This window comes from Saccostrea cucullata, unplaced genomic scaffold (genome assembly GCF_032062105.1).
Source record: "Saccostrea cucullata isolate Sc308-1 unplaced genomic scaffold, CSIRO_AGI_Scuc_v1 ctg587, whole genome shotgun sequence".
In the NCBI taxonomy this organism is placed as follows: Eukaryota; Metazoa; Mollusca; class Bivalvia; order Ostreida; family Ostreidae; genus Saccostrea; species Saccostrea cuccullata.
In genome coordinates, this window is record NW_026920041.1 from 23203 (window position 1) to 36208 (window position 13006).

Below are 13006 nucleotides of genomic sequence, written 5' to 3' on the forward strand. Positions count from 1 at the left end.
GAAAAAGACGTTAATGGTAATCTAACAACCAAGCTCTATGAAAAAAAAAGTGATGACTAGCTTTAACTTTTCAATCGTCAACTTCCCTTACCTATGCAGCAATATACCTTCATCACTTGCATACGGAGGATATATATCTCAGTTGATTCGATACGCAAGAGCATGCTCTACGTATGAACAATTGCTAAAACGAGGTAAATCATTGACAAGCAAGTTGATGAAACGAGAATATCAGCAGTCTCGTTTAAAGTCATCATTTCGTAACAGACTCTGTGGTTTCTTTTATCTCAAGCTCACTAGGAGATAAAGTATCGACATAAGAATGGAAATTACCTATGTTAATTGACAGTACGAGGGTCATTCAAAAAATACGTAGACAATGCTTCTCATCGTCATATGATTACTACAAGATAATAGATCAACACATTTTCGTAAACATAACATTTATTTTGTCGAAGTGTGAAGTTTCATTCCATTTGATTAAATAGAACTCATGTTAGCCAAAATTTAAAGCAACATGTTTTGTTACCACGGAGCACGGTTAACCAACATTGTAACGTCAAAAACAACGCTGAGAAAGTTTGTCAAAATTATACTCTTATTTTTTTAATTTCAAACACGGTTTGTAACGTCTTCTCCATTCAAAAAACATATCCATAACACTTAACACTTAGTTTGCTAAAAATTGTACAAATAGCTTGAATTATAATGTCATTGTTTTCAAAGAAGAAGGTATGGTTTTAGCTATATTGCGCCCTAAAAATGTATTGACATCAAAAAGTTTTGAAACTGGCTTAAATATTAGTTAAATAAATGACTCTGATAAATCAGGAAAGAATATGGCGTGAAGGTTTACCATTCTGCAAATATGACGTCATTAATCTGAAGCATTTCTCTATTTTCAACAGAAAAAGCCTCAAAATGGCACATTTCAAGGGTGATTTTCCTTTAGAAAACAATGTCCACAGCCGTCGCCCACGTTAATTTTTTGATATTTTGTGCAAAATTCAATAACAAATTACATATCTCAAGATCGTTGTGGGCGATGCCTGTGGACAATGTTTTCTGAAAGAAAATTCCATTGAAAATTGGTGTCTTCTGCAACTTTTTAAGAAAATACGGGAAAATGCACATGTTTATGACGTCATAATTAGCATTTGAAAACACATGTGAGAAAAATGACTTGTATGATTTTTCTGCATTGAATTTCAATTATTTAAAAAGCATGAGTTTTCAACTTTTACACCGGTTTCATTTTTTAGAAAATCACAGGGCAAAATTTGTATGGAAACCATACCTTCTTCTTCTTTAATTTACCATGTTACTCTATTAATTCTGCAATAGTGAAGCACACATCACGTTCATTGACGTTCCTAACTCTTTTGACAATATTTTTAACTTTAACCTGTTTCTTTGCAGACAATCCATCGGCCGATTCAAACTCGCTACCACTCAAAAATTGTATTTTCCATTTAATACAATTACACAGATTATTGTTCATACAGATCCTGGTTTATACAGATGTTTTAAGCTTCTAGAAGAAGTTTCCCGAATGTAAAGTACAATTTTATTGCTATTTGATGCTCCGTGACGTCCTCCAACGTCATGGTTTTTTTGCCTTTTTAATCAAGTCCATATGTATTTATAAACTGATATCTTTTAAATGGAGCGACATTTTACATAACCTGATTTCCTTTTAATTAATACAGCAATACTTTATTTAAACATGTAAATTTTATTTCGCTTCAGCTTTATTTATAAGAGGTATGGCTGTAAATACTATAAAGTGAAAATTAGTAAATTACTCAATTTTGACGGTGTTCCGTGACCCTATTTTTGCTGTTCTAAATCCTTGGTAATTTTAATAAATATGATGAAGATACATTCCATTTTTTTTACTAAAATTATTTGAATCTGTTGTTAAAATATTTGTATCAAATTTGGATATAATATGACGTTAAATAAATAAGTTAGGACAAAAGTCTACGAACTTTTTGAATGACCCTCGTACGTCGTCAATATATCTAAATGTAGAGTTGAAGGCCACAGCAAGTGTTTTCTTCTTTTCACGCATAAGATTATGCACAAATTCTGCTTCTTAGGAATACAAAAATAGGTCTGCTAATAACGGGGGGGGGGGGGGGGGCAATTGGTACCCATGGGAATCCCAGTATATTGTTGGAAGACCTGGTCTCCAAAAACCACATAGATATTGTCAATCAGAAACTCAAGCATTTTTTTTTATGTCAACTTCAGAGTACTTGTGTGTACAATCAGAATGATTTTTTAACAAAATAATTTTGCAAATGACTAATGACAAGATAAGTAATTTTACGAGTTCCATTATTATTGAAAAAGTAGCTGTCAATGATATCAAAAAGCCTGGACTTTAATTTTTCGTGGGGAATGGTTGTGTATAAAGTTCAAAAGTTGTAAGCTTTTTAAGCTGTTGTTTTGGTGAAATCTTGTGATTTCAAATTGTCCAAAAGTTCCTTGGAACTTTAAGTATCCAGATCTGATTTACACCACTTCTTGAATATATTGTTGCACTGTACTCTTAAAGTTTCTCCTTCACTACTGCTAATATCTTTGTGAGGAGTAAAGAAAGAGGCTTGGTTGAACATTTACTGGAACCCGCTATGTATCTTTGTAAGGATTCTTATAAAGTTTTGGAATGGTTGTCCCGTAAAATCGTGGACAATATATATATATATATATATATATATATTATGAAAATATATATATGCATAAATAAACAAAATATCAAATTTTATATGTATTGTATCGCCCTACGGCGCACGGATGATAACGTCAAAGTGTCTAAAACTGCGTCAGGTTTTATCTTTGTTAAAAATAAAGTTGGATAAGTCCCATTTAAATTTATATATTTCATTGATTCACATACGTGAGTGTCTATAACCAGTTAAAGTACCAATCTGGCACATACATGCAATCTTCTGAAGATTTACTATGAAGTTACGGACAGTATTCTCACCATCAGTCAACTAACAGACAATCTCATATCACCGGTCGACAGTGACAGCGTCTTTTGCTATTACAATAACAGTTTGTCCGTATGTTTTGTACTACCTGCAGGGGACTCGATCAAAAAGACTTCGCTAAAAAACGTCCATTTCATTTATATACTAAAGATCTGGTGATTTTTGTCATATTTTCTTTCGTCTGTATTCATTTAAAGTCGCATAAGGTGTCATTAAAACATCCTAATCTAACTGAACTGCTCTCCGGTGCGCCGTAACGTCATCAATAATCGCAATTTTTCGTATATTGTGTTTACCACTTTCCCATTTCGAATGTTCTGGAAACTGCCAAAAATTAACCAAATACCTTGAAATTTTTATAAAGACGTCAAAATTGATTAATGAATCGAATTATGATAATTTTTATCCCAATCTTATGTATTGAAAACTTTTATTCCGACTTAATTTTTGTGTATTCTCTAACATAACCTTGTTATTTTTACCGTGCGCCGTAGGACCGTACCCTGTGCACATTCAAGCATAATAAAATCTTTATTTTTGTCTATATATTATCAAAAACATAAGGATGCACTAAAGTATGATGAATAAACATTTACTGAAAATTTCAGCTTAGTGCACCAATTACTTTTCGAGAAAAGCGCTTTGTCCACGATTTTACGGGACAACCCTCGTATATATATATGGTAAATCTGAATGCGATTTGAAGGCCAAGGCAAATGTTTTCCTCTTTTCATGGAGAATACGTTTGCTTCACAGGAATATTAAAAGTTCGGCTATTACTTTAGAGTTATCCTTCTTTAAAAGCCAAGTCTTTAATCATAGTAGGTTTATATATAATAGATATGTTCATTTTTATTCCCACTGGGTAGTATTGAATTCATGTAAGATAAAAATGATGGAATGTTCCCGACGTATTGTCTTTTCCTAGAACAGGATTTTTGTCAATTACAAAATACTCCTTAAAATACGGTTCTTCTCTGGTTTCTGACTAGATGAAACATTCAAAGTATATTTTCTTTTATGTCTTAAATATTTAGGTGAAAGAGATATAAAAGACTATATTTTTCTTTCCTCATCGCAATTGTATAATTTTAAGTAGAAAACAAGCAGGGACTATATTTTTGGCGGAGTGGTAGCGTATAAAAATACCTTCTTTTCTGCCTCTTAATTTATTATAGCACAATAGATTTAGTTATAATTTTTACGCAATCAAAGACTTGGGGAAAAAATATAACTGTAAGTTTAATTAATAATAAGGAACTTAACTTTCAAAATATATCAATTAATATGATTTTTCAAACAAACTAAATCTATGTTAGTTAAAAAAGCTTCCAATCTAAGTAGAGGTTTGAGCCTCAAATCTGTAAAAAGTATTTTTTCTCTCTTAGTAAACGATCAAAACTTTTTGTTTTTGTATCACATTGTATCTTTATGTAACAACTTTACTATAAGTGAAAATAAGAAAAAGTCAATATAAGAAACATATAAAAATAATTATTATATCCTAAAAAGTAAGAAAAGTAGAGAAAATTCGGATTAGCCATAGCCGATTTATTTAAATCATTTATGTCAGTTTGGTAATATAATCTTAAAGGTCCTGTATAGTAGTATCATTTTATGCAAAAAGAAAAACATTTAATCTTTCGAAATGCAAGTAGGGATCGTATGATCGTATGATTGGCTACAGTAATTTTCTATTCTTAATGTCCAGGGAAAAGGTAATGACCTTGACCTGACCTGCCTCTAATATAAAACGGTCAAATTTTATTTCACTGATACCATCACTTAGTGATATTGTCTTCTTGATTCTGTAAAAATTTCATTAATTTTTAAATAAAGAAATATGAGAAGAATCCTACCTAACATTATTATCATAACTGAAATATGGAAGATGTTGGGTTAAAGGTTATACAAACATATGTCCTTTATAAATATATCCAATATTACCAACAACCAAATTTAACTTTTGAAATTTGAACGATATGTGTACTGAAATGACGGAATTCAAACCTTTATATCTTCAGTTCCTTGAAAGAATATACGTGGCGGGTTCTAATAACATAGGCGTAGTCACAGGGGGGGCAGCGGGGGCACTAGCCCCCCCACTTTCAGATCTGGGGGGGGCAAGAGTATGTCTGTGCCCCACCACTTTTTAATGAAGAACAAAATCACAGCTATTTTCCCCCAACATTACCTCTACTATAGGAAATGTTCATTGAAGGGTTTGTTGCCCCCCCCCCCCCCCACTATTTGACCCTAGTATAGTTATATCGAAGATTTGTGGAAAAAAATTGAAATTGAAAGTAACTTGCCATTGAAAAAGTTGCCCCCCCCCCCCCCCCCCCCCCCCCCCCCCCCCACCCCCAGGAAATAGGATTTTCGAGTTTGGGTAACTTTTATACTTGGTTTTTTTTTTTTTTTTTTTTTGCTTGTCAAAGAATTTCTGGAGTTGAGCCCCCCCACTTTTAAGTTTGTGACTACGCCTCTGAATAAGTATTCTTTCAAGTGTATTTCTTCAATCCTCGTCAAAATATTAACAACGATCAAAGAGAACTTCGGAGAGAAGTGGTGTTAAGTAAATGTGGCTACTTAAAACCTCCACGGAACTTTAAATGAAATATTGAGATACACTGTAGAAGCATTATTCAAGCCCATAAGTCCATTCAAACAAAACAAATCAAGAGCAAAGTAAAAAAGGAACTTAAAACATCAGAGATGGAATCAGAAACCATGGAGTAGTGAGCGTACCCTACCGACCGAGCGCACCCGGAATGTGCTCTTTTTCATCATTTGAAATCAAAATTTTACTTGAATCAATTCAAACGTATAGAGATAACGAACAGTATTCAAGATCAAAAGTCCATAAAACAATACAATATAGGAGCAGAGCAAACACGGACCTCAAAAACATCAGAGATGGGATCAGGTGCCATGGAGGAGTGAGTATCTCCTGCCAACCGGTCACACCCGCCGTGTGCTCCTTGTCATGATTGGAAAATTGTTACTACGGCTTTTCAACACTTTATTCTCGTTGGATGAAAGTCCACTCTTTCTGACATTATAAACCGTTCCTCAATATAAAATGGAACACCGCACAATATTTCCTTTTTGCATTGGAATACCTTGTCATTTGTCGTCGGCAGACTTATTTTTGTTAAAAAATTGATTACATATACACACGTTCTCCGATGTTTATATGAATAGATGTTTGAGTTTCTAATTGAAATACATATTCATTCTTTGCAGACGAGGACCGGTTTTCCATAAAACTTCTTAGTACAGTACCTGGCCATAATTATATATGAGTCATACTTTTATTTTTTTTCCCACTATATATTTCATTGATGAATGTATTTTTAAAAATATTATTGCAGTGTTATTCTGTGTAATTTTTTTCACATTATTTCAAAATACTAGTAATTTTATCCGTGGGCTTTGCGGTGATATCACAGGTCAAGTGCGAAATTAAATCAAAGCACTGTGAGTACTGAAAGACGTTGGAATGAATTGTTTAACGTCCCGTCCCGTTCGAGAATAAAAATTTTGAGTTGTGAGGAATATTTTTCTGGCTAACAATTACTGCGACACGGGATCTAAATATGAATTAAGGGCCGATCCCCATGTCCCGCAGTGGGAGTCGAATTCGCGACGTAATGATGGACTCCTTCAGGTCCGCGACTCTAGAGCAAACCCGCTACGTCAAGTGGCGACTGGCAGTAAATAAGATAAAATATTGCAAGAAATTGTAAAATGAAATGGAAATTATAATAGTATATTTCAATTTTTCACAATAGATGTCCATGTATTTTAATACTACAGTATATAAATTTATATTTTTGTACTAAAAAGTAGTAAATTATTATTATGAATACTCATTGTGATTAAAATTTTCTTAAGTATATTTTTCATCAGTAAAACATAGCAAATTTCAAATAGATATATGCATAAGCAAATTCTAAAATTTTGTATAATGTGATGTGTCGCTTTACGACACAGGGATGATAATGTCAAAGTGTCTAAAGCAGCGTCACGCTTCCTCTTTGCTAAAGACAAGTTGGATAACTCCCACTTAAATAAGGAATATCATTGAAGCACATAGTTGAGTTTCCCTTCATTCTTCAAATAACAGTCAGGAACCAATCTCGCACCCAAATGGGACCTTGTGATGATTTATTAGTACTAAAGTTATGGACAATATTTTTACTATCATTTAACTAAATAGGCTATCTTATATTATATATTGGCTGTCAACATTAACAGCGTCTTTCGCTATTCCTGTAGCTGTTTGTTCTACCCGTGAGTTAGATTAAAAACGATTTCGCTAAGAAAACTCCATTTCCCTTGTACACTAAAGAATGAAAAAAATGAACTGCTTTCAAGTGCGTAGTAACGTCATCGAACGTGTATTCCACTTTCTCATTTGGATGCTTAGTAAACTGCCAAAAATTAAGTAAATGCCATTAAATTTTCCAGTAGACGACATAATAGATAGTGAATAAAAAAAAAGGATAATGTTAACCTAAATCTGTTTAATACTTTTATTTCGTAATAATGCTCGTGTATTATTTTTTAAAGGGGGATTTTTTTTATCGTGCGTATGTACATTAAAGCATGTTAATAAAATATTAATTTTTGTCTACATTTTATCAAAAGAATTCAGATACACTAAAATATGATAAATATATAATTGCTAAAAATTTCATCTTACGGCGCTCATTATTTTTCGAGAAAAACGCTATAATTTGTCCACAGTTTTAACAGACAACCCTGGTGTACTGCTAAAAAAAAGAGAAAGAAAATCAGAATAGCAAAACATTTTTTCCTCTATATTTCCGTCGTCTCAGGTCACACTCGGAGTCTGTGTATATATACGTAGCTCTCTCCAGAATGGGAGAGGGTTGTACATTTTGGCTGTGGTTTGAAAATCCTAATGCTAAAAGTATTTCATGCACATGTACTTGACTACCTTTTCGTACACTTTTTAAAGGGTAAAGGTTAATTTTATTAGAGGCACGATAGAGTTTCTAAATAGGAATGAAAAATATGGGTAAATTTTGTCCGTTACAGTCTTTGTAATTATAGCTTTGACAAATTATTATCCGTGAAGTCGTTTTTGTGTTCGAAATAATCAGGCAAAGTCTTTTTTTTTTTTTTAAATAAATGGCAAATTTTATGGCATCGTATATACCTCCAACAACCCTTTTATTAACTCATTAGGATGTCGTGATCTTTTTTCTTCTTTCCTAAAATACGTGTATTTTTTTTTCTAATATAGCATTGTAAACAGATATAAGAAATTCGAACAATCAAAAGACTTAGTTATATTACAATAAATTATTCAAGTTTTATTGCATAAAAATTCCACAAAATAGTATTTAAGAAACAGCCTCGCATAAGTTGTTTAATTATTTGATTTCGGAGTTAGAAAGTGAAATAATTATCTGCAAATATTTTTCATCAAGTATTCTGACTAAATATTATTGTAATTTTAAACTAACACAATGTGTGTACGAACTGACTTTTCGCACATGTAAGAAAAAACGAAAAAATTGTGTGCGAATTGACTTATATATAGTAAAATTGGTTTTCAGCCTTTTTTCGGTTCTTCTTTTTTTTTTTCTATTTTCAAACTACTAGTACATACTAAATTATATCGTAACGTTTCTTTTAATTCATTACTTCGACCATATCGAAAGTCTGAAAGTCTGTCCCCGAGGAAACCTCTCGCTCGGTACCTATTTATTTAAGAAATCAACTCCTCTAACTTTCAAAGAGTTATCACAGAGAGAAAAATTAGAAATGGAAATATTCATGATTATACCTCCATATATTTCATTTCGCTTACGCCTGGTCCAACTGCGTGTCGGATATATTCAAATATTGTAATAAAATTGCACAGTAACTTCGCAAATCTTAAATTATTTTTTTCTGCTGCTTGTGCGAAACAAGTAAGTTACGAATACCATTATACAGACAGTGTGTTTTATTCAATTTTAATTGAAAAGTGCCATTGTGGGGTTTGTGTTTTCTCTCTTCTTTGTTGACGCATCAGCAAATAGAGAAATAAATGAAAATATTTCTTTAGAAAAAATATCCCCAACAAATCTATTACATTGAAACTTCGAGGTGATTTATGGTAATAGATAGAAATTTTTCCTTATAATAGCGCAAGTAATTTTGAACTGAAATGGATACCTTATAAAACATCTTGATAATATAATTACTTTCCTCGGAACTTCTCGCGACCTTCCAGGCGGAACCCCTTTATTTTTGTCGGTCAAAGAGACACCTCTATTAACTGTGTTATGATAAATGTTCCAATTATTGTATTCAATAGCTATTCTGTATGTACCAGGGAGAGAGGATTTACTTGATTTCTGACATAGGTCGGGGCCCATGCAATTTAATGTTGGGACGACCATTCTAAATATGTGATATGTTCTAGATACTTGACATTGAGTTGTAACTCTACTTCTTGATGTTAGAAAACAATTTAGACAATATGATTCAAAATATATGAATGAAATATATTTATGCATTGAGATAACAAACAGTCTTGTCTAACAGTATCGAGATAACAAACAGTCTTGTCTAATAGTCTATCAAATCCCATGGGTACAAATAGCGCCCCGTTATAACCAAACCAATTTTTGAGTTCTTATGAAGCGAAATATATTCAAAGCCTAGTACATGAGAAGGAAAATATACTTGTTGTTACTTTCAACTTGACATTTAGATATATCGACGATGTTTTAGGAATAAAATATAGTTACTTCCATTCATTTGTTGATCCATATATCTTATAGTGAGCTTGAAATAACCTTACAACAACAATTATGATAAACGTGATTACTTTTCAATCGCCATCTATTACTTATGTAGCAATATACCCTTTTCACATGCATATAGCTTTTTGTCTCCTAGCTTATCGAATAGGCAAGATGCACTCTACAACTAAACAAAGAAGTTAATGAATCAAAGATATGAACAATCCCTCAAAATAATCTAAATAAAATAAAAATAAAAGTAAAAGTTCTGTTGTCGATGCAATTGCCTTTTCACGCCAATATTCACATATTATACTGAATTGCCTACGATTTTCTCCCGTTTTACCCGATCATAACAAGGAGCACAAAGCAGGTGTGACGGGTTGGCAGGGGATGCTCACGTCTTCATTGCACCTGATCCCAAATCTGATTTTTTAGAGGTCCATCTTCTCTCCATTCCTGGTTTAAATTGTTTAACTTTTATTGGACTTATGAGCTTGAATGCTGTTCGTTGTCTCCATATTTTCATATTTCGTAGTCATAAAGCAACCAGTATATTTTGAAACATACATGCAAATAGAAACAAATAGAGAAACGGCGCACCTTATTGTAAGTAATAAATATTTTTTTTCAATGGTTGGCACTATGCTTTCTGGTCCCCTATATTTTTTTAGACCAGCAAGCTACATATCTGCTGTTGAAGAATACTTATTTTGTGTAACCGTACTATAGGAATATGATGCCGTGCGTCATCGTCCTTCACCTGAATTCCCCCTATACAGGAATCTTGAACACCCTTTCAAGCAATAATTAGCGTTTTCATAACTTCTCATTTTGCAAGGATGATGATAGACTGATATGCTTACGGGAGTACATCATCTGAATTATTTATTCAGAAAACAGATATCACCTGTGTTTAATTACAAGATACACAAAGACATTGTTGTTTAGTGGTACAATTACTGGTCTCTTTCTCTCTTGTTCTTCATTTACCTTGTCCGAGGTTGTGTCCCTGCTAGTCTGTCTTGTAGGCTATAAGTACCTGTTTATATACAATACGATCGGTATAATCCTCGCGATCACCGCCTCTGATTGGCAAGGTTCGATCCGGTTACCCGTGCCCCAGCTTTTAATGCTATTCATAGTCAACATGGCATACTAGAATTTTAAAGACGATTTAAGTTGTGTTCTATAACGGAACGGTTCCTTAGCGGTTTTGTGTTATAATTCTGTAAGAATTAATGCGGAATTTAGTTAACGAAGGTAAGAATAATTACTTTTTAGTCATAATTCAGATTTAAAGCGTTTTCTAAAATAAGTATATTATCAAATAATTATATAAAGTCATTTTATATTTCTAAAATCAGCTTCTCTGACTAGAATACCAAAGGAACTCTTCTTGAGTCATGAGTATATTTTCTTTGATATATATTTATATATATGCAGTAAAAGTAGTAAACATATCCTGTAAAATATTTCAATGAATTATTATTTATTTAAAAAAAGATAAGAAATATTTCATGAATATATTTAAAATACATCCAAGAGTCCAGTGGAAAGCTTTATTCTTTACCTAAACATATATTTTTGATATTGTTACTTTTGAAAATATACCTCTCGTGTCCATGATTGGATTACAAAGTCTCTTGTTTATTTGTACAATTGGTAAAACATACTTCTGAATAGAACTGATGTTTAAAATTCAAGAAGCATTCATTCAGTTACAAGAAATATCTATTAGAAGCCTTGTATATCCCGAGGCATTCAATGGTGTGTAAATGATTACGATTTCATTGCAATGATAATATCATCAACAATTATCTACACCATCTGGATTAGAGGAAAATATACAATACACATCGTACCCACCTTTGTCTGGATTTAAATAACTTGTCCCCAGAGGGATTATGGACATTTAAATATTGAAATTGATTCCTCGACTGATGATTAATTCGTACATAAAATATTTAAGAAACGTCCACCCAAACACCAATATGTCCAATGTTTCATCTCCAGATCAACCGTAAAAATAGCTGATTTCGTGTTTCTTCTTCCCTAAACTTAGGTGATTTCTGAAGGCATTAAGTTTAGGGATGGTTTTATGTGTTTCATAGTACACAGGTTGTAAAAATTTAAGTAGTCCGTCGTGAATTATTATAAGAAATTTCTCTTGAAACTCTCCCGTTTTAAATTTTGATAATTCTTTTAAAATGCTACATAACGCCCAGCATATGTCGTTTACAGATTTATTGTCAGTCGGTATATCTTATCTCCCTTTAGGCTCTGAAGTGCATGCATCTAAGTACATAGAACCGCACCTAAAAGATGCCTTCTTTTCTAAATTAGGTTTCTTCGAATTCTCTTCTGCTTTTACTCTTTCACTGCATGTTTTTCAGTTGGAGCGCTTCTGGCCTTCGATTAGAAGAGTTTTTGCGAGGTGCTGTTGAGAGTGCATCAGTCTGTCTGTCTGTCGTCATCTTTGGTTTTTCTATTATACATTGTAGTTAAGTTTTCTACAAAATTTGTCTTTCAGCATTATTACACCAACATATTTTGGTATTAATTTAATGAACAGTGTTTCTAAAGTATCAAAAAATCTGTTTTCTTAGGCACTTACTGAAAATTGAACTTGGTACAATTCTGCCACTGTCCTTATACATCTTGTGTCAGGAAAAAAAAATCTAATGTAAATAATCAATGATCTTGATAAAAAGAATCATAAACGATGATAGATATTTTCCCTATTTTGTAAAACATGGAGACATACTTTTGAGCGACTCATACCAGCATTTACATGTATTATATTTTAAAAAAAACTAATGAAATTTTAAAGATTCAAGAGGAGTGTATCATAAGGGGATGTTATCAATTAGATTTTTAAAATTTGACCATTTTGTTTCAAAAGCACGGTCAGGTGAAGACCTTTTCACTGCTGCATGTATTGAGGATAAAAATGTACTGTTGCCAGTTATGTGATGTCAAAATTTGAATATTTTTTTCTTTTTACATAAAATGAGATAGAGGGCCCATCAGGGGATCAAATCTACCAACAAATCGATAGGCAGAGATCTATAAAATAAAAATTTTAAAATAGATTTTGATAACTTATTTCTAAATTTTTCTTTCGAGAAAATAATATTTTTTCTCTTTTGTTTTGCATATTTTTTTTTTATTTGGTTAATAAAGAGATACAGAGAGGCACAAAAAACATATATTAATTTTAACCGATCACTTAGA

The 13006-nt window shown here is 32.4% G+C and overlaps 1 protein-coding gene across 1 annotated transcript in view; it reads left to right on the top strand.

The window, feature by feature from the left end:
• The first annotated feature begins 10783 nt into the window (after positions 1–10783).
• LOC134242046 (dopamine receptor 2-like) overlaps positions 10784–13006 on the top strand; it is a 32412-nt gene continuing 30189 nt past the window's right edge. Inside the window, exon 1 of the mRNA XM_062724066.1 lies at positions 10784–11032. The gene's annotated coding sequence lies outside the window, so the exon portion shown is untranslated. The remainder of the gene's footprint in view (positions 11033–13006) is intronic.